We start from the raw sequence: 22,254 nt of genomic DNA, 5'->3' as shown, positions 1-22,254 counted from the left end.
GTTGTTGCTATACCAGCTTTGTCTTGGCAGAAAAGCATAGCATGCAAACTTTGCGAGACTGAAACATTTGAATTCAGATTTAATTTGGTTCATATAGAAAAATACATCTGAATTAGTGTCATTGGTTACAATGTGCAGACCTAAGGACAATTGGTGCTATCGTTGCACAATTTAAAGCAAAAAAAAAATGCAGAATAAGCTGAAATCCTGCGGGACAAGAAAAAGGAAACAACTATGTTCCTTAGACCTGAAGTCAACTTTATCACAGTTCTTGGTAAGCGTCATCAGAAGCCATGCTGAGATCAATGAGGATTTTTTTAATGCATGTGCTCTTAAATATTTAGATGCTAAATTAGATGCATAATTGATTGATTGATTGATTGTCTTTATTTCGAACATGCAATAAAAAAAATAGATGAATAAATAACAAACAAACAAAAGCAAAACAAAGAAATAGAATTAAAAAAAGCAAAAGAAAAACAGACATGCTCGAAAGGGGGTAGGAGGAAGTAAAAAACTTATCTAGTCCTACCCCTTAACAGATCAATTTTGCTTGGATAGATTATGTTATTAGCATGTCAGTATAATAAAAAGCTATAATAATGCATATATACATGAGTACCGAATCATTTTGTGCATATATATATATATACATACACATACATACATACACACACACATATACATATATATAATAAACAATCATATATATATATACTATAAACTATTTATATTACATTATAAATACCCATACATGTATATTGTAAGTTACTATACATATATAAATATTACAAATATAAATACAAATACAAATACCATGTATTCTACAAAACTACAGTCTACATATGTCCATGTTATAAAGGCTTTTCTAAATTTCTGTACTTTGTGAAGATGATGTCTTTATATCTGTTTTTGAACTGTCTTATGTTTTGGCTTTTCTGTACTTCCACACTTAACTTATTCCACAATTTTACTCCGTAGATGCTGATACAGAAGCTCTTTTTTGTTGTGCGTGTGTGGTGGACCTTGAAGTTCAGCTGTCCCCTTAACTTATAACGTCCCTCCCTTTCAGAAAACATTGCCTGTATGTTTTTTGGTAGCATATAATTTCTGGCTTTGAAGATTATTTGGGCAGTTTTGAATTCAACCAGATCAGGAAATTTGAGAGTTTTGGACTGTATGAATAGTTGATTAGTATGTTCATGATAATTTACATTATGGATTATTCTAATGGCTCGCTTCTGAAGAATATACAACGGTTGTAAAGAGCTTTTTAATGTGGTTGGAATGTTTGGTTCCATGGGTAACTTTCGGTAAAACTCTACTGTCCTGTGTCGTTCTGAAAAAATACATGAGAATACAGTACTGATTGATATTATTCTGAGTCATAAATGAAATGACATAATCACTAGAGGTTTGCATAAAGGAATGTGTCTTGATTTTAAACCTTAAATGCAATGGGTGCACTATGAAATCCGAAAACATGCTCAAACTACAAGCCGCTGAGTGTTTTCAGAGCATAAATAGAAATGTGACACCGTTGAGGTTCTAATTTGTATATGTGCCATACCATGACCTTGGCAGCTATTTACATGTGGCATCCTGTTTGCATGTTTGCCCCAGAGACCTCCTTTGCTGAAAATGAAATGTGGCCATTTTGAAAACTGAGACAAGTGAACTTAAAGAGTGGAGGTATAGTCAGGGTGCAGTGTATCCAAAAGATTGATTACACAAGCATTGAGGGACGCCAGTTAAGTGAACTGAATTGCCATATTTGTCTGTGAAGAATTGTACTGAACCACAAAACACAGGAGGACACACACAGACACCATCAACGTGAGTGGTGTTTTATTTTCAGTTCAGTGTCATTAGCATGGAGGATAGTAGGTCAACCACTTCAGAAGCTGAATCATCCTACCATAACAACATGCTAAGGGTGGCAAACAACTTTTCCTCTGACATTTCCAACTGTCTGAACACTGAGTACAATGTATTACAATCAAACCAGAGAGTTATGCACCTCAAAGTGACATTAAGTCAGGAAGTAACCTGTTTCATGTAATGCTGTGGTGCCGGAAACAACACTTTAAATGAATTCAAATTATTCTACAGCTGCAGTTAGTCATCTTTGACAACATATTTATGTGTGTGTGTGTGTGTGTGTGTGTGTGTGTGTGTGTGTGTGTGTGCGTGCGTGCGTGCGTGCGTGCGTATGTGTGTGTGTGTGTGTGTGTGTGTGTGTGTGTGTGTGTGTGTGTGTGTGTGTGAGAGAACTCCTCAACGTTTGTGTTCATAAACTTGCAGATTCACTTTGCCCGTTGTAAATGATCCTATAATATTGTTGTCAAAATGCTAAAAAGGATTTCCTGGCTCAGTCTCCATGGTTAGCTTTTACATAATGCTCATTTTGCTTTGCACAGCATTTCAGCATTTCAGAGTAAGGGATAAACATCTCTCTAAAATGTCAGTATTAAATTAGGCAAATAAACTCAAGTAAAAGTAAAAGAGTCTGTGAAATGTGATGACTACATTGAGGAAGTATGTTTCACACCACGCCATGGCAATGAAAATATACATGGCATTAAGCTGGACTCTATCTCTACCTTGTGGCCAAATAAAGAAATGCCTGGTTTTATCTGACTGCTGCAATTCTTTTTTCTCTCACCCTTTAAAAAAGCGAGAAAGCTTGTTATCAAAATCAGTCAGTATCACCTCACGATCCGCTACCTGTCCATACTGTGTGGGCGCTGAGAAAAATCCAGTGTTAATACACAGCTTAGGCTCTGTAAATGAGCATGCAACTAGCTACTATGGGCCCCTTTGTTTACATACCCTTTGTTTACATTCCTGTTTACAGAGCCTAAGCTGCATATTATTAACAGATTTTTTCAGCGCACACACAGCACAGATAGGTAGCAGATCATGAGGAGATATTCAATGATTTTGACAACATGCATCCTCCAGAATCGCTTACTCCACCTAGATAAATACCATGTACATTCTATAACTAATACATTACACATTTCCAAAGCTTTTTTAGTGACTGACAAAAACAATGTTAAATATAACAGGCCCGGACTAAAAATGTTGATGTATTTAAATCAAAGTTGTAAAAATATTCATGCAATGTGCTATCTACAGGTCACATCTACAGCTAATCTACAGGCTGTTCTGGAGACTTGGGTGATTCCTGCATTGCTGTTTGTGTGATTTTTATACTGATATATGACAACCAATCAATACATACATACATATAAAGAAACAAAAAGAAAAATATGATTCCTATAGCCTGATATTACCAGAAAGCCGTGAATGTTTTGTGCTGCTTTTTCACTTTCATTCAGTACTGCATGCATATAATAGGTACAGACATTCACTTATGAAGTGGTTGCTGTGATTCAATGCTTGTCCACATGGTGGCAGCCCAGTAACATCAATGAGATTTGACAAACCTGTTGCAGTGAGGAAAGAAATCAGAGCAAGGCTGCAGAGCAGAGCACAGTTTTCTCAAGTTGAAATGTCACAAAGTTCCTTGCGGTCAGTATTTTGGAAATGTTGGTGGGTTTTCTTTAGGGACGAAACTATTATAATTACAAGTCCTGCTAAAGAGTCGAATTGAAGTTGTGTTACGCGACCTCACAACATCAAAACATCTCTGCAGGCTGGTCTCTCTCATAGGCTGCATTTGGTAAGACTTTAGTATTTATATCTTTAATTGAATGCACAAAACAAGAACAATACAAAACAAATAAACAAATAAACAACCAATAAAAGTAATGCTTATTAAAAAAGAATGAAAAATCAAAATTTGATTAAATACATAGATGTCCTTTATGCCATAATGTATTTAAGTAGTGTCGACTGTGCTCATAATAGAGTACCACAATGCAACTGCACGAAAACTTTATGGCTTTATTGAAAAGTGAAAGTAAGGCTCAAGGGAATCGTGAATATTTTCTGTACTGATAAATGTAATTCCACACAAAATATTTCAGACGCTCTTAAAATGTATTGTATATAACATATGAGGCATTTGTTGTTATTATGCTAATTCTTTTTAACCAATCCAGGAAAAAAAAAAACCTTTTCAAATTATATCAGACAACAATATATCTGATATCAAGAAAGTACTGTGGGGCTTGCACACTGGTCCTTAGCGAAGTGTACAGTATGGCTGCAGAATTTAGTGGGCATTCCTTTACTGGTTCTTTCCCTGTGTGTGTGTGTGTGTGTGTGTGTGTGTGTGTGTGTGTGTGTGTGTGTGTGTGTGTGTGTGTGTGTGTGTGTGTGTGTGTGTGTGTGTGTGTGTGTGTGTGTGTGTGTGTGTGTGTGTGTGTGTGTGTGTGTGCGCGCGCGTGCGTGCGTGCGTGCGTGCCTGCCTGCGTGCGTGTGTGTGTGTCTCATGCGTAGTTGTGAATTTAAACTGACAGCCCCTGTGGAGGAGTTGGTAGACTTCCCCAGCCATCTGTCTTAGAGCAGCCCCAAACCCCCCCCCCCCCCCCCCTGCAACCCCCCCCCCCCCCCCCCCTGCCTCCACGCATCCCTCATTCCCACACTGGGCCTTTGTCAGCAGTTCCTGTCCCTGGACTAGGCGTGGCGTGCGCAGAGGCTGGGGCGACCGTGGGTGCTTTCAGAGGCACCTGCAGATGGGACAAAGGGCCAAGGGTGCTGGGGCTGAAGACAGATTGATGCTTTGTGCACTGGAGGCTGGAGAAAGCCAGAGAGGGAGAGAGAGAGAGAGAGAGAGAGAGAGAGAGAGGTTTGGTGTTGGATAGTTAGCTGAGAAGTTTTCAGGGAGAGGATTTTATTTTTAGGGGGGAGAGGGGTGGGTTGGGGGTGAAGGGGTGGGAGGGTGGGGGGGTTCTGTCACTCTAGTCTGTGTGAGTCCAAGCTTTTGGAGGACCCCGACGAAGATTGACAGCTTTTGTGGACGGCATCCTCGGGCACAATGGTCGTGCTTTAATGGGGCGGTGAAGCCAGAGTTAGAGCTTTCTGGGGGAAAGTTTTAGAAGGGGAGGTGGTGGTGGCTGCTTGGTGGTGGTGGTTACGATGGTGCTAGGCTAAGGGATGGAGGGGGGGGGGGGGGGTGCAAAGGCTTTACTGCTTTGCTTGGTTGGTGGGGACCAATTCATGGGGGCATTCAGTCCAAGGCTCGTTATTCACTGAATGCATCCAGTGGAGGAATGCAGCGGGCATCAATTAGAATGCGTTAGCAGATAGCAACGCTGGGGAAGAAAAAAAACCTTTCTCTCCCTTTTGCTCACAGGACAACACGGTCCCACTATAGGAGGTGTCAGAGCCACAAAGCCTTTTTTGTGGGTCTCTCTCCATTACATTACCAGTGCAATATGTAAGGTGGGGACTCCTTTTGATTTAAATTAAGTGGAAAAAACACTAAATCCTATTTTTATTCAGCAGGGATAATGGTGTTATACTCTATAAAGGTCTTTAACTACTTATGTGTGGCTTAAAATCTTCCCCATGCTCCCTTTTCACTCCACCTCAGTGTCTTACTCTCACTGGGGGCATTCTATTTATTCAATGGTGGAGGGTCAAAGACAGACTGTTAAACAGAGTTGCTTGTAGCCTTAACTGCCGCATCACTTCTAATTGTGTATCAGTGGGTCAGTGGTTTGTTGTGTTGTCCCCCGGTAAGAAAGGAAGAGCGGATATGAATTTAAACAGTATCTTGTAATACATTGTTTGGAGTGGGCTCAGGCCACCACTTCAGACTTCAGAGGGCCTTTTAGAAAGCAAGTATTTTTCTATAACTTCTAAGACAGTGATATAAAAGAAGAGGAAGGAGTGGAAAACACTTTGATGGCGATCACATGTCGGGGGTTGACGCACCATTATGTTTTTTGAATGTAGAGAGGCCAGCCGTACATGCCCTTCGAACTAATTAGGCTGCACTTAATTGAATGCTTTTTCAGGTTGAACACAGCAAACACATTCTGTATTTGACAGCAATGAAAACAGCTTTAATTTAAATCCATTGTGTCCCTTTATTTTTTTAAATCTTTTTCAACTAAAACATTCAGATTTAATGACCGACTCATGTGGCTTGTGGGAAATTTTGAAAACAGCAAGTGGGGGGAAGGTTATTCTCCGCTGACTAACTTGAACCAACTGATTTTGAAGTTTTTCGTCCATGCACTCAGCATCCATCTTGTCGCCAATTTCCTTGCTTTTTACACAAGATGATACAGATGGCATGTGTGCTGAAATGGAATTGAAAATGTTTGTTCTCCTTAGGTTTTAATGAGAACTAACTGGCAGGAACCTCTTGTAGAAAGGTGTAGATTTCAATATGAGCAGAGCAATTATGCTTCATTTGAAGCCAAATGAGCCAAATTTGCATCCCCTGAAAAGGGAAAACCCGAGTTAAACTGTTTGAAAAGTGCAGTAAATTGGGGCAAACATCGCGACATGCAGAAATGCATCTCCGCTGTAATTGTGTAATTGTAGAAGAGCTCTAAATGCACGCAGCCCAATTAAATTTGCTTCTTCTTGCACGGCAAAGAATTGGCAGGTTATTATGCAGGGAAAAGTATCCGCACATTTAAATAGCTGCCTTCCCTTACGGGTGGGGATGGAGGGTGGGATCATTTGCAGCAAAATGGGATATCTGATCAAATGTGGACAGATGTCTTCATACATGTGGAGCGGCTGTGAATTGGATTGGAAGAGGGTGAGATGGATGGATGGCCTCCTCTAAGAGATAGAGCTTCCTGCCCTGAGTGCTGAGAAGGGCACAAGAGGAAGAGGGTGAGAGAAGGGGGAAGGTTAGGCTCTCAGTGGGGGGAGACATTTCCCTCAAACACCAGTTGATGGGTTTCTCCTCCACAAAGGGTGGAGTGACGCAGTCTGCACTGCCGCAGAACAGCCTGGTCTCTGTCTGGATTAGGCCCTGCATCACACAAAGGGGAGCTCAAGTAAACGGTTCATGAATGTTGATTAATTGATGCCATTTTTTTGCAGTGTGCCATGGAGATTTAGAGGGTAGGGGGCACGAGGGGCACGAGGGGAGGTTGTGTGTGTAAGCAGAGAAAACTGTTATCCAAGACTGGAAATGTTTTTTTTTTTTGTGTGTGTGTGTGTATTCTTCAGATATGCAAAATTTGAGTCATAACTTCTTCTGCTGAGGTTCCTCACTCAATCTGACTTCGACAAGCGCGACAATCTGACAGTAAGAAAAAAGTTCTGAGAGCTCATTCTAGCTGGCACGCTGTGACTATCTTTGGTCTCTGATGTGTGCTCTGACTCCCAATGGTGTTGTCAGATGTGCCAAGCTGGCACAGTGAAGCAGCAGCTCAGGTGGCAAGAGTCAGCGAGGTGGTTCCCACGGTATAGGGGTGTTAGGGGGTACAGGTGTGCCGGGTATATGAGGGTGGCCCAGGGCAGGGAGGGGCAAAGCACTGGCCCATAGCCCACCTCAATGCAGGGATCCCAGGGGCCAACTCAATAGCCCGGGTTCCACTTGATGGAGAGAGAAAGGAGCGTTTCAGCCGCTGCCCAGCAGGAAAGATCTGGTTGTGGGAGACCTCTTTCAGGACTCACTGTTTGTCTGAAGGCTGTCACAGCAGATGAGTACTCAGCAAACAGCGTGAACAAGGATTTGAACCAGAAAACCAACAGAGCCTTGACAATATTGTGATTGGGCCTTGTCTCTTTAGAGGGGGCTGAAAAGCCGAATTGAGAGCGGTAACAAGTGCACATTCAGAGCAGGACGGGGATGCCTTTGGGTTTGTGTTTTATGGTTTCGGAGGCTTGTATGTGGTGGATAAAGCAGAATCATGGTAATCTCCCTTTTCTCTCATCCAACAGCAGAATGGGAGTGAACCTGTGGCACTTTAATGGTCTAACCAAAGTCATTGTTAAGTCTTGTTAAGTCAAATGTGAATGAGCCCTCTGCAGTCTCTTTACCCTAAACCGAAGGATGTAAACATAAGCACCGCAACAAACTGTTACATTGTGTTTCCCTATGTTATTTTCACCTTATGAAAGGACCCTATATTTGTGCCTGCTGTGGACATTATATAGATAATTCTTTCCATTACAATGATAAACATAATCATAATAATAATAATAAAAAGCACTTTTCTTAGCAAGGTTAAGCTACAGAATATAAACTGTTCTGCAGCATTGTGTCTCTTTCAGTGTAATGTGATGATTCACATTGCCTCTGTGTTGAAATGACAAAGTATCAATCATTATAAAATATAAGTCGAAACATGTGCTTAAGAATATATATTTTTCAACCAACATACATACATACAAATATACAGGCGTGCACGTATTTACACAAGCCGTGCTTGCAGTCATCCTGCGTGCTTGCTCACTCATTGTGACTCATACAAACTCGCACGCACCTTTGCTTTGCCACCTGGTTTCTGACCACAAAAAGGATTAGAGGGAAAGCCGTGGCTCATTACAGCAAATATGAGGAAGGGAGGGGGGAACCTATACCTAGCATCACACATGTTGCACTACTTTTGCCGAACTACAGTTTTCTGTTTTTGAATATAAAATAACACTTGATGATCATGAAAATGAAGTACAAAATATATGACACTTTATCTTATTTATTATGTGGTTGAAAAATCAACTTTGCTCATTTAGAAAAGAGTATTTTCACACTAACAGGTCCCATACTATCTATCCATCAGCTGCTAACAACAAATAGAACGAGAAGTGGGAATCAGATTACACATAAAAACAAAAACTATTTTATGCTTCTGTTTTGTTTCCCCCACTGACTTTGTAAACATTTATTGACCTATTTATCCATTTGATGGCGAGTGAGAGTAGTATACAAAGAGCGATGTTTTTGGAGGAGTTGGGCTTACTCTGAAGGTTTCACTGAAGAGAGAGGCCTGTGATGGAATGGGTCGGGAAGGACTGTGACTTCTCCATTGAGAGTGGAGGGGCACGCTGGATTAGCTTGATTTGCCTGTGAATGGGCTCATTCCATTATTCTTGTTAGGGAGCTGTCACATCAAATTGAGAAAGTGAAAACCTCCTTTTATCAACCTTTTCCAAGTGAAACTGAACGGGCAATCAATAATTGAATTCAGGCCCAGGGGAAAGTCAAGCAGAATGATATGGGGCTGTTGTAAAGGGGGTATTTTGTCAAATTGCTAATGGGAAAAAGCGGATAACTGATGTAATTTCGGCTCCAGATGCTGTTGAGTATAACTGAAAAACTGAAAACAAAGAAATGCAGTCATATAGTGGCATAAATACAATTAGGTTCTATGGACTGGTTTTTATACTAGTAGTAAAATGGTAATTATATTTGACAATACACCAATAAAAAGTACTATTACTAAAACTGCCATTAATAATAATAATCATGTAATAATAATGAATCATAATTTAATTTATATATATATAATATAATATAAATTATTATAATATATATAATGCATGTCAGTATTTGTAAAAAATGTAATTACATTTTTTTTAAACCTTGAAGAAACCCCCAAGAAATACAGAAAAGCATTATTTCCCCACATGTTAACTGAAAGTGAAAATACTTGTGAGAAAATACTGATAATTTCTCTTAAGAAGTTTTAGACATTATACTTTCAAGTATAAACAGTCATTATTGGTAAGCTGTGTTTTTATTTGACAAAATAGTTTTCACATTGTGATTATTACAATTTTGCAGTCGTTTCAATACAACCCAACCACTGTTACAAGGGCAAATAAACCGGGAGTGGCTCGCTTTTTTATAACACGAATGACACCATATTGTTTTGGAGTTTCATTATATTGACCTTATTGTGCCATTGTGCTTGTTCTGACACCATGATAATGCCTGAATACAGAGGGAATTATGCTCTGTATAAATAGATCCCATAGTCAAGGATCGCTTCAATTATCCCTCTACACATTGACAACATGAACAGAATAAAAACTAAAGCTTTAGTCCAAGCTGGTCTCAAGGCACTCTTCAAACATTGTTTTGGCTATTGTTAGCGCAGCGGAGGAACATCGTCAGCCTCAATGGCAATGGAGAAAGAAAAACATTCTTCTGATACATTAACCACTTTTATACAATAAGAACATTAATTGTGAAAACAAGTTAAGTAAATACAAACTATATTTATGGCTTATTGTAATTAGATTTAGGCTATTTTACTTTGCTGACTACAATTCTATGTGTATTGTCTCTTTGATTAATACTTTTTTTGTTGCTTTACTTTCTTTTGCACATTATGTTCCACATATCATTTAAAAGTGTTTACAGTGATTTCCTATCACATTTAATTGCACTTATTAATATGGTGAAGGGCTCCCTGCACATTGGAACCATTAATCTACAAATTTTCCTCATATTGCTGCTCACAATTTTTACGCCTGATGGAGAAAATGAATCGGATCATTTGGCCTCATCAATCAATTTGGTAATTGATGTCTTAATCGTTATACAGTTAATTGAGCACCTTGATTGTTGCCTGTCATTGTTCAAAGTACTCAGGTACATTGCCCCGCAGCCAGCCTGCGGCTGTTTTGGGGAGAATTTGAACAAAAGACATGACTTTTCTTGCCCTATACACTTTTTGTTATATAAATACCACTATTCTAAATGTTTTGTAAATGCTAAAAAAGCTAAAAGTGATAATGAAACTTCCTTTACGCGTCTTAACATAATATTGCTACTATTTTGAAAAAGTAGCTAAAAAATTATGCCATAACGATTTTGTGGAGTGCTCTATTCCTGCCAATAGGGGTATGTGAGGTTTTCATCATCGTAATTGTCATCCATCCATCTTCTGTGCACAGTGAGTTGATAACAGCCTATGAAAAATGAGTCATGGCTGTAATGAGTGTCTCACCTCTGAGTGGTAAGTAACCACGCTAACAGCCCTCCATGGAACAGAAATTCCCCATTTATTCCACTTCACTGTCTTCTCTCCACCTCATATACCTTCTTACCTTCAACATTTTCACGTAACAAATCCCTCTTTTCTTTCAATGCAACCAGTCCTGACATTAGTTAAACACAAAAGGCCCCGGGGGCCAGCTGGCAACTAAAGGCTGCAGAGTTGACACTTAGACAGACTGGGATCTTCTCTAGCAGGGGATAGGTGTAGGATAACAGCAAGGGCTCAGTGGGGTCGTGTGGAGGAAGAGTTCTTAATTGACTTACAGAATATTTTAATTACAAATGTTTGCCACATTCCTGCTCTTAACGCTTCACACACAATATGAGCCACTAAAGGGAAGCAAGAAGAAGAATAAAGAAAAAGGCCCAGTTCCAGTCCCGGAGTGCAGCTGCGAGGCAATTATCATCAAGCACCCCTGCATCTGTGTACAAACAATCCCACAGCTGCTGGCATTGATACTGTATATGCAGAGCAAGAGTAGATAAAGCCCAGGTTGACCCCGGAGGCTCCAGTATCACCTCCTAGACCATGACCTATTCCTCTGGGAGGATTTTTGTGACACCTATGGACACTCGACCTGTTTACCATTTCAAATGAGCCGTCGCAATATGTTTACCACATTGTGTGCTCTTTGTTTTGCTAACAAACATTTTGTAAATGTTGTAACAGAAATCATTAAGGGCCTAAATATTCTACTCTCATAAATCTAATTCGGCATCTCTTTAATTAAAAGGTTACAAGAACATAACATTTAGCCCAGATATATCCAGAAAAGCTTATTTAGCCCCTTAACCTTAAGTTTTTCACCTTGCTTTTCATTTTAACTATACTGTCAATTGTTTGCTCGTATAGTTTAACAGGTTTTCAAGGCGGCACCTTTACTTCCAACAGTAATAATCCTAGAAATGCACTTTGTGATTTCCCAGAAATTCAGCCTGATAAATAAAATAAAAAACTCTGAGAGCTCTACTTTTATAATAATATCATGGGGGCTTGAACAAACTTGGACTGCACAGAATGATTTTGTAAAGGCTGGACTGGACGTAGGGCAGTGACATTTAAGGGATTGAGATTTAGAAAAATGTAAAACTGTACATCCTTCCACAAGCATGGACATAAAAAAATAAGTTTTTCACCTGGACTTCTGCAAACATAATAAAATACATTTGATCTTTGCTATGAGAAAATATATAAGTGTTTTGCGATCAGGGATGGCCTGTGTGTGTAAGTGGGCTTAATATGTGTGAACAAAAATGTGAGTGGGCTAGTGAGAGTGAGTGAGTGAGTGAGTGGGCTTATTTGTGAGAGCAGCGTGACTGAGAGGACCACTGTGGGATAGAGGGGAGATGGAGGATGACTTTATGACACTGAAGGGGACAGGATCAGGGGGAAGGCACAGAGAGAGAGAGAGAGAGAGGTGGAGGGTTGGAGTGGGGAGAGGGGACCAGCCCTAGCTGTCAGCTCTGAGGGGCTGCTGGAAGACTCAGCGGGAGCCCAGCTTGGCCCCCGGGATGCTTCGTCACCACGGCGAGGCCCTGGAATGCACCAGCACACAATGGGCTCCCGGGGCTCAGAGGGCACTCCGATTTGATAACCACATTAAAGTCCTAGCAACATCTGTTGGGGTGCAAGAGAAAGGGCCTACTGGCAGGCTTTAACCCCCCAAAAAAAACTGGGGATCATTAACCCTCAGCCCTGTGAGAGAAGGGGGACAACAGCCCTCTATTTGTCAGCCTGCCCCGCACAGGGCTGCGGGGGCTAATATTTTACCAGAAACAGCGTGAGAAGAGAAGCGGCCCCGGGCACCACGGAGGGTGTTCCTTCACACTTTGCACACACACATTAGCAGGAGGGTACTGTCTGTTTGTCTATGGAGCTCACAAAATAACATTTGCATAACCTCCAAAGTAGAGGCCTTATAAATATGCTTCTGATTCAAAATAAGCTGCACTTGTCTCATGTACTATGAGCATAATTCAGAAAGTAAACATTAAAACTAGCCTTGTTCATTTAGTGTATTGGTTTCAAAACAGCTTAGCAAATATTAAATAAATGGAGAGGACAGATGGAGATCATCTGAATGTCATATGCAATGCATTAACGTACACAAAGATGTGTGGCTATAATTCCCTCTTGTGATTTGTTCAATGTGTGGTTAGAGGCGAGGGGGCGAAGTTGAGCGCGGCTGGAGAAATAACAGGTGTCCTGTCACAAAGACACGTCTCAGGCTCCAGGATGCTCCGGTCCTTCGCGGGTCAGCACCAAGCCTCATCCACCTCCACAGGTTTCAAAGCGAAGGCCACCTCTCTGTAATGAATAATTAAGGAAACAAAGGGCCCCCGAGGGGGCTAGAGGGTGGGGGGAGGAAGGGAAAGCTGTGGAGGGCCCTAATGCAACTAGGCCAGATGCAGCGATGAGAGCTGAGGTTTTTGCCCCCTGCGTTTCATAGAAAACATCATCCCTAAATGTATTCCCTGGAGATGAGGGCCTGCAGGAGGTGCCCCCAATGCACAGGGTTCTTCAAGTGCCTCCACACAAGTAATCCCATTCACTGCAGCTCATTACATGGGCAATTAAGTGCCGGGGGTGGAGGAGCGGGTTCGGGGTGGGGAGGCTGATGGCGAGGAAGTGTGTGCGTATAAGTGTATATGGAGGGCTAACGGAAGGCCCATCATTGGAGGTTTTTTAAGGATCACATCCCCCCCCCACCAATCCAATTCCCCCTCACCCTCGCTTTGCCGAGCCACCCCCTCCCAGCTCCTTCACCTGGGCTGCATGGGTCTCCGCGGACACCTGCCTCTCCTAATGAAGATCCATGGCTTCATTTCCATTTCTGGAGTCATATCAGAGAGCGCCAAGCACAAAACAGGCCTGTTTCCTCAGAGGCCTGGAGAGCCGGATAGAATGACACGGCTAAGTGCTCTGGCAGAGCAGGGCAGCTGCGGAGCCTGAAAATGGGATTTGGTCGGCGAGGTTCTGAAGTGTGGGGGGCTCGGATCGGAGAGGACCTGGTGTTTGGATTGGCCACAGTGGCAGCCGTGTGCTACCTCAGCAAGCTCCTTCGGCTCTAATGAGGCTTACAGCAGAGATGGAGAGATGACAGAGGAGAGGAGAACAGAGGAGTGTACCACTACACACCCACCTCACACACCACTCTCACCCCCTCAGCTGATAACGCTTACTCTTGAAGATACACATCTTTGGGTTACTTGATATTTCCATATAACATTTATCAAACCATTATTTACAGCAAAGCTCCTATCTTTCTCTGCAATTGTTGAAGCTTTTTTCCTGTGCAGCTGTAGTATGCTGTAAATGCTTCTTGAATAATAGTGAATAAAAACTCATATTAAAGCAACTGAAAAGGTGGCACTCCGGCTGGCGTAGTGGCTGGAGCGTGTACCATATAGGCTAAGTCCTAGTCGCAGTGGTCGCGGGTTCGAATCCGACCCGGGGACCTTTACTGCATGTCATCCCCCCTTCTCTCTCTCCCCATTTACACTATGTCTCTCCTCTCAACTATCAATAAAAAGGTTAAACTAAAAAAACACCTGGATAGAGGTGAAGGAAACAAATCATTTTGGCAGATATACTTTCCAATCCAACATTAACAGACTAGGTAAGTGGTTAAAACTCTGCAAAAATTTAATTTTGTTGATAAAAAAATAATACCCTCCCCAGTCCCCACCCTGCCCTGTTCTCCCTGTGCAGCGAGCGTGTGTGTGTCTTTCAATACAGTGGTCGAGGCTGTGCTTGTTAACATGTTCTAGCTCACTGACTCCTCTCAGCAGCCAGGGGTTGGGCCTTAGAGCTGAGCCAGGTGAGGATGTGGAAGAGAAGGAGAATGGGAAAACAAACAAACAAAAGGTGACACCTCCATTACCGCCGTAGCACAGCTGCCTGCTCCAATGACAGACCTGAACGAAGGCCCGCCCAGCACTATTTCACTATAAGTCCATGTTAGGTCATGAAGTGGTATACACGTTAACAGTAAAGGATAAACTCCAAAGATTTCAAATTTGAGTGGCACGAGAACAGATTAAGTATGACATGGTGAAGGTGAAAGCAGCGATGTAAGGAAACAACCCAGTCAGTTCCCACATGCAATGGCAAACATCGGAAAAATAGGTCAAAGCATGAGGCATAAAGGTGGCCTGTGTGTGTGTGTGTGTGTGTGTGTGTGCGCGTGTGTGTGCATGTGTTCATGCATGTCTGTGTGTGATTGTGTCCACGTGCATGTGCATGTGCATGTTTGTGTGCTTGTGTGTGTGTGGGGGTGGAGTCTGAAGGGGAGAGAGGGGGGAAGAAGTAGGTAGGTGAGGATTGTGTATGGTGTCATTTTGCGGGCCCCTTTGCACTCACCTGGAACAGAGCACTTCCCCTCCCCGAGTCTTATCAGTTCCCAGAGGAAATACCTGCCGCAGGTAAACACGACCCTTCGACCCCTCGGCCATCCACTCTGCCCCACTCTCAGTGGCCCCCTGTCCCCCTACCTCCTGAAGCCTGTCTTAAAAACCAAGGATTAGCCCCAGCCGCCCACAAGCCTTAAACACCCAGCTCCAAGCAGCTTCTACAGCCCAAAGTCTGTGTGTTCAAACCAGGTCTTCTAACATCCCCATGGCTGCTGCCCCAAAACCAACCTTAGATGTTGTTCTTCATGCACCAGTGAGGAAACCTTTATCCTCTTCAACCCCTCCTCCTTCTCCCTCTCCTCCTCCCATCCCCTCATCCCTTCGTCTCAAATTTTATCTTATCTTCATATCACAAGGTGAAACCAAATATCCCTCTTATCAACCGAGGTGTCTTCTGCTCTCTTTTGCATTGTCACAGGAGTGATTTATTCAGGGGTGTGGGGGGGGCACACTGAACATAAATAATATGTCATGTGTCACAAGAATCACGCGTTATTTGCGATGGAAGTTGCTGTAATTAGAAGAGAACGAGAAACATGATGAATTTTCAAAGTGATCACATTAAGCAATGATTATGGAGACGTAGTTTACTTTTAATGACTTGGGAGCATAATTAATTCTTCTACAGTATCTGTAGCCCGACTTTTCTAATAAATGTGGAGGTTGGTGATTTATTTTTAATTACTTCCTTAAGAATTTTGAAATAAGAGTTTTTCTATGAAATATGACATAGCCAGTGATCACAGCGGAAGGAAATGCCACTCCCCACTCGTTTTGCAGATGAGATATGTGCACCCTCATGGACATGAACACCCGTGTGAATGCGCAACTGCAATAGACATGCATTTTACGGACATGGTTGTGGTCACTGATATCTTATACATTGGCTTGATTAAAGGGGGACAGAAAAATTAAGACGTTTTTACACAAAAAAAAAGATGGAGCTGCAATAAGTTAAATGTGCAGAATATATCACACAAGCATGGGTGTAGGTTTAATTTCAACATGGGGGGACAATAATTGGGGGGTCTTAGGCGCCTCCCTGTGAACTCTTCACAGGTATTTTACGGTGCACATGGTCGGGTTTAGCCTTATGAATATGACATAACGCCCTGAAGATGAGAAAGTGAATTGTATTGGGCTAAACAAGCTAGGTAGCTAGCTACTTACATTACTACACTGTCTGCATTGCCTTGCTTGTTAGTCAGAAGTCAGTGCAACAGCAGCCGGAGCCCGTGGAGATGGTTAAGAAAGTATGATCCACTTTGGGGGGGTCTGGAATCGTTTGGAAATATAGACATACAGTAAGTAAGATAATAAATGCTTCGACCCAATGAATTGTTATTTTGACTTCTTTTGGGGAGGGGGTTGTCTTTCATATTTTTTGAGGGGGACAAATGTACCTCTTCTAAAGATTGAGGGCGGCATATCCCCTGCGTTCCCCCACCCAAAATCTACGCCTATGCACACAAGATAGAAAGGGCATAGTGGGGGCGCCTTTGGCTCAGTTGGTAAGGCGTCCCCCTCCCGGGCCGGGCCCAGCAGCGGACCCGGGTTCGGTTCCCGCCCGCGGTCGTTCTCTGCATGTCGCTCCCCTCTCTGCCCCATTTCACCTCTGTCTCTCTGCACTATCAAATAAAGCATAAAAATACCCAAAAAATATCTTAAAAAAAAAAAAAAAGAAAGGGCATAGTAGTGTGTGTTTGAACTTGTTCTCCCAGTCCTGCTGTTTTTATTTTGGTAGATGAGGAGGAAGGAAGGAGAGGCACTACTCATACTCCCGTAAAGGGGACTGTCTCCCAAGGGACAGGTGGCCCTGTTTAGAAAATAGGCAAAGTTCCCACAATCCCCCCTGTCTGCCTCCAGGACACAGGTCGCTGCCGGTCTGGCCCAAATGGTGGCCACCCCGCCCTCCCACTTCAACACCCCTACCACCACCACCACCACCGCGACTACCTCCACAGGGTCAGGGTTACTCTCCCCCCTGGGCCGACTACATCCCCCCCTCTCTCTCCAAACCAGTCCCCCTCTCTTGCCCCTCCTCCACTGTCACCTGAGCCACCCAGGTAAATGCTTGACTTTATTTGATGGATGCGGTTTCCCACGGCGACAGTGATGTACGCATGGCCAGAAACCCCCAGTCTGGAGCTGGAGTGGTGATTTTGTGCTGATAACCTCCTTGGCTTGGCGCACCCCTTCTCGTGGGGGGGTCGGGGGACAGGGGGGGGGGGGGGACAGGGGGGGGACTGGAGAAGACTTGGACAAGACATCCTGTGTGAAGCACCTGAGTGTACGCCTCATCAGGCTAAAACAAAAAGGGCTGCATATCTAAAAGCAGCGCATTAAGACATCTGCACATATCAAAATACTTTGGTGCTTGAATGTGACAGTGTTATGAATAGGTATCCATTTTGTGTGCACATGTATGTGTAAGTGCGCAGATATGCGTTGCAGAAAATGCTCCCATTTTGAGGACATTTACTATCTAATTTCCCCATTCTGAAGTCCTAACATATATTTATAACTGATTTGGCATAATTAAAGTAACTTCCCTGCTTGGACATAATCCTATTAGACATTACAGAGAAGGTTAAGGTCTGCTCTAATAAAGCAAGTGTCCCCAAAACCCACACCTTAATTAACCCGAAAAATTATGTTTTTGTTCTTTATCAATGACAAGCCCTCCCTCTATCTCCTCTCTCCTCCCCGTTATTAACAGATAGCGCTGCATTAGAGATAAGCAGGACAATGGCCGGGGTGAAGGCCTGGATCACAGTTGTTTCTTATCTCTCGCCTCATCTGCAGCCTGTGGTGTCTCTGTCAGAGGATGTTGTTAAACCAAGTCAAACACTCAAACATCCTGTGGCATCACCCTGCCTATATAGAGCCTACATCCCCGCACCCCCTGCCACACACACACACACACACACACACACACACACACACACAAACACACATGCACACACACGGCTCTCCTTTGTGGCAGTTCACACTTGCTTGGGGCCTGTCCACTGTGGACAGTTCACGGGCCCTGGGAGGGATACTGTTCGTTGAGGTGAGGAGAACCTGCAGACTTGAATCATGGGTAACTATTTAAACAAAAAGTAAGGTTGCAATTGGAATTGGGATGGTTAAAGCATGAGGAGGGGCCAAATTCTAATAACCCTATTGATAAACTGAAGAAAAGAAAATTATGACTTGTTATTGTGTTAAAACGATCAGCTAAATTCAGGGCAAACTTCTGAAGGTGGCTCTTTTTGACCAAATCTCATCAGCGGTAGCCCTCAAAATGCTTACAGGATTGCACTCACACACTCACATCTCCTGTGTGGAGGGAGGTAGCCCCGGTGCAGGCAGGTTAATATCAGGAGCACTTGACAACAATGGTGTGTTATGAGGTGCTGCAGCGGTAATAAGGTCTTTGTTGGGACTTTAGAGCACAACCACATCACATCATTACTCATCTTGGGAGACCAGTTGCCAGTCGGCATGGCAACCGGGGACTCGGCTGAAGCCAGAAGCAAGACCAGAATGTCAATGCACCGGAGGGGGAACGCACACACAAAGAATGTTCTAGTGGAAGGAAAAAAGTTTATAAGTGGCCACGGTGACCCCACACCACTGCCTACGAGACAATTTAAAAACCGACAACGTAAAGACAATACTATCTTTACAGGAAAGTCTAACTTACTGTAGTAATGTGAAAATAAATAAAAAGTTCCTTAATGAGGTAGCTTATTAAATTTTACAGCATGGTTCAATATTAAGTCACATTTTAAAGGTTCACTGTGTAACTTTGTGTGTGTCCGATAAGTGAACATTTTCTAAGGTCTATTCTTATAAATGAGAATTGTTATTATAACTGAACAAACAAACTTTCCTCACAGGTATATTGGATCCCTGGAACACTTTCTGGATTTTGAAAAAAATAAATAAAATTTCCTTGATTCACTGTTTTTTACATCAGCAGGGCAAATAGTTTTGTTTACTCACATATTCTAGTCTCACGTTTGGTTCCAAGTGACTCAAAATAATTTTCTCATGATTTATAAAGATTTAAGAAGAAGAATAAAATTTGGAGAAAATATATTTTCTAAAATGTCTGCAGGATCTGCAAATGTAAATGTAAGGTTGTTACCTAGAAAGGCCACTGTGTGGCGCTGTCTTACCACAATTTGTATGGTATGCCCTGTGTGAGCCACCGTAGTTTAGGATTGTTCTGTGCGCGAGCGCCATCTTGTTTCAATGTTTTACTATGTCCTGAATGCAAGGTGAGCAGTGTTTACATGTCTTGCACAATCGTATTATTATCTATGTTTAAACCACCCATCCGGTCGGTTTGTTTGGTTCGTATTGTACATGAAATGTTTAGTTACCTGTTGAGTGTTATCTGGGATGTGTGAGTTGGCGTTTTATATGAGAATTTTGATATGTTGTGTTGGCTAGCATGGCGATCGTGAATTACACTGTAAAACAGTGCTGTGCTGCTTAATTGAGTCTTTTCATACTTTTCTTTTATTTGCACAAGAATATATTTTTTACTAAAGAGAATATTTATTTAATTATATAGTTTATGGTTTATTTTTACATAGCAAGAGTATTTTATTTGAGCAGCTGAAAAGAGTGTTTTTAACTCTTTGTTTCAATGTTTTACTATGTCCTGAATGCAAGGTCCTGAATGCAAGGACGGCTTTTGAAGATTGCCACTGTTGGGGAATAAATTGCCAGTCGCTTCCACAATCCAGAACTTCTGTGTCCTGTCCTTCTCTACCCATCACACCAACCAATAAAACACAACGCAGAGTCCCTGGGTTATAGAGAGGTGGCGGGACATTTGGGTTACATCTTTGGTGCCGTGACCCGGATTGTGGTGCCCCAAGCCTACAAAGAAAGTGACTGACGGCAACACCCCCCCCCACTTTGCCACAAAATTGAACTGTTTTGCCACTGTGGACACTGTTGGACCAAGCTACTATCGCCTGCAAAGCTGTGTTGGCAGGATACAAACCTTCTGCAATATATCCTTTAAAGGCTGTTACGAACCTTGGTCTGCTGTGATTTGAGGACTTTTTTTATTCATGGTATCCAAACCACGTAAATTTTTATATTGTGTGAAAATTCTCTGTGACTGATGTTGAGCAATTGTTGGTGATTTATTTCATTATTACTGTGATAGAGCTGTGTTTTTGATTGAATTGACTTGAAGTGTGTTACGGTTTGATAATTGTGTCGCACCATTTTTAGTCTCCCTTCCATTTCAACATTCTAAAAACAGCATTTTGACAAAAGCATAACGCAAAATAAAATAAGAAATACACTCAAAAAAAAAAAAAAAAAAAAAAAAAAAAAAAAAAAAAAAATGTTGAGTGTTAGGGTAGATTCCCTATCAAAGCCAGAGGGCCCCTCTGTTATGGCATTAGGTGTCCAAACTCCCACTGTGCCTGAAACAAGCCACGACTATGGCCCTCCAACCCCCCCTTTGAGTCAGGGCGCAACAGCTGACGGGAACCCAGCAAACCATCACCAATCAGTGAGGCCAAAGACTACCAACCGATCAATCAGGTTTGCAAATGTTCCACTGCAGTCTCACACTCCAGACCATCAGGCCAGCTGGAACTCCACAGATTCAGGCTCGCAGCCTACCCCACAACCCCCAATTCTAACACCTTATACTGACCACTGTAGTACTCCCGCTCATATGTACACACCACCAGGCTCTGGAGCATCAATGCAGGTACCCCCATTTTGCCTTGACAACAGCCCTGCTGCGAGACCAAGTTACCAAACGAATAGGTTAGATTACAGCCTGTCAAGTGTAACCTCTCTAGTGCCTCAGCCAGCGGTCCAGTCAACGGTGGCCTCCGCCCCCCAGCCCCAAGCAAGCATGCATGAACCCACAACCATTCAGCCAACTCAAAGCTTTTCACTCCCCGCCTTCCCAGAAATGCAAACTGTACAGCAGCCCACTTATCTCCCACTTAACCCCCCTTATCCAACCCAAACTGTTCAGCCTAACTCGCTGGCCTACACCAGTTATGCATTCCCCACCCCTGCACCCCAAGTACCTGTGTCAAGTTTTCAAACACCTCAAACAGTTAACATTCCGAGTAACCCCCATGCTGCTGGGCAGACCCTCCCAAAGTCAGATTATGGACCAAACCCCCAAATGCATACACCACAAGCTACTGTTCAATTTCCACAGGACCTGGCCCGGAGTGAAAGAGCCCCCATGTTCCAATCTGCCACCGGTGCGTGGAGCCCCAACACAGCCAGACCACCTCCACTGGATGTAATTTATGCAGCTTTTGACCACATAGCCCCTACCCATGCGCCTGCCCCAGCATATCTACCAACGTCTGCATCATACCCTCAAGCCAGCACATATCCAAATGTCTTTCCCCAACCCACACCCATACATCCGTCCTACACCCCACATATGCACCCCAGTCTTTCTGAGCCACTACAAAGACCTCCTAGCAGAGCTCTCACCAACCCGAGCCTTCCACTGGCTGCCTATGGTGGCTTCATGCAAACTCACCAGGTGAAAAATGTCCAAGCCTTCACTGGCCATGCAGACAGCAAGATTCTCGTAGAGGACTGGGTCCGTGACATGCAGTATCTCCTGGAGGCAGTGGAGCTCCCCTTGCACCTTCGATTCTCTACTGTTGTGCGACACTTGAGTGGTGAGGCCAGAAAGCTGGTTCTGAATCTACATCCCAATGACCAAACCCCTGAGAAAGCATTTGAGGAACTGAAGGCGGAGTATGGGGACACACACGGCTCCATAGATCCACTAGCTGACTTCTACGAGCGTAGCCAGAGGACAGGAGAGTCCCCCTGCTCTTATGCTATTGCACTGGAGGCAAAGCTGCGGGCTGTGGAAGAAAGTCAAAGAGGGGGGAAACCTTTCCCTGACCGTGATAGTAAACTCACCCGACAGTTTTTAA

Source organism: Ammodytes marinus (genome assembly GCF_949987685.1).
Source record: "Ammodytes marinus genome assembly, chromosome: 10".
Taxonomy (NCBI): domain Eukaryota; kingdom Metazoa; phylum Chordata; class Actinopteri; order Uranoscopiformes; family Ammodytidae; genus Ammodytes; species Ammodytes marinus.
Note: the sequence above shows the minus strand (reverse complement) of the source record.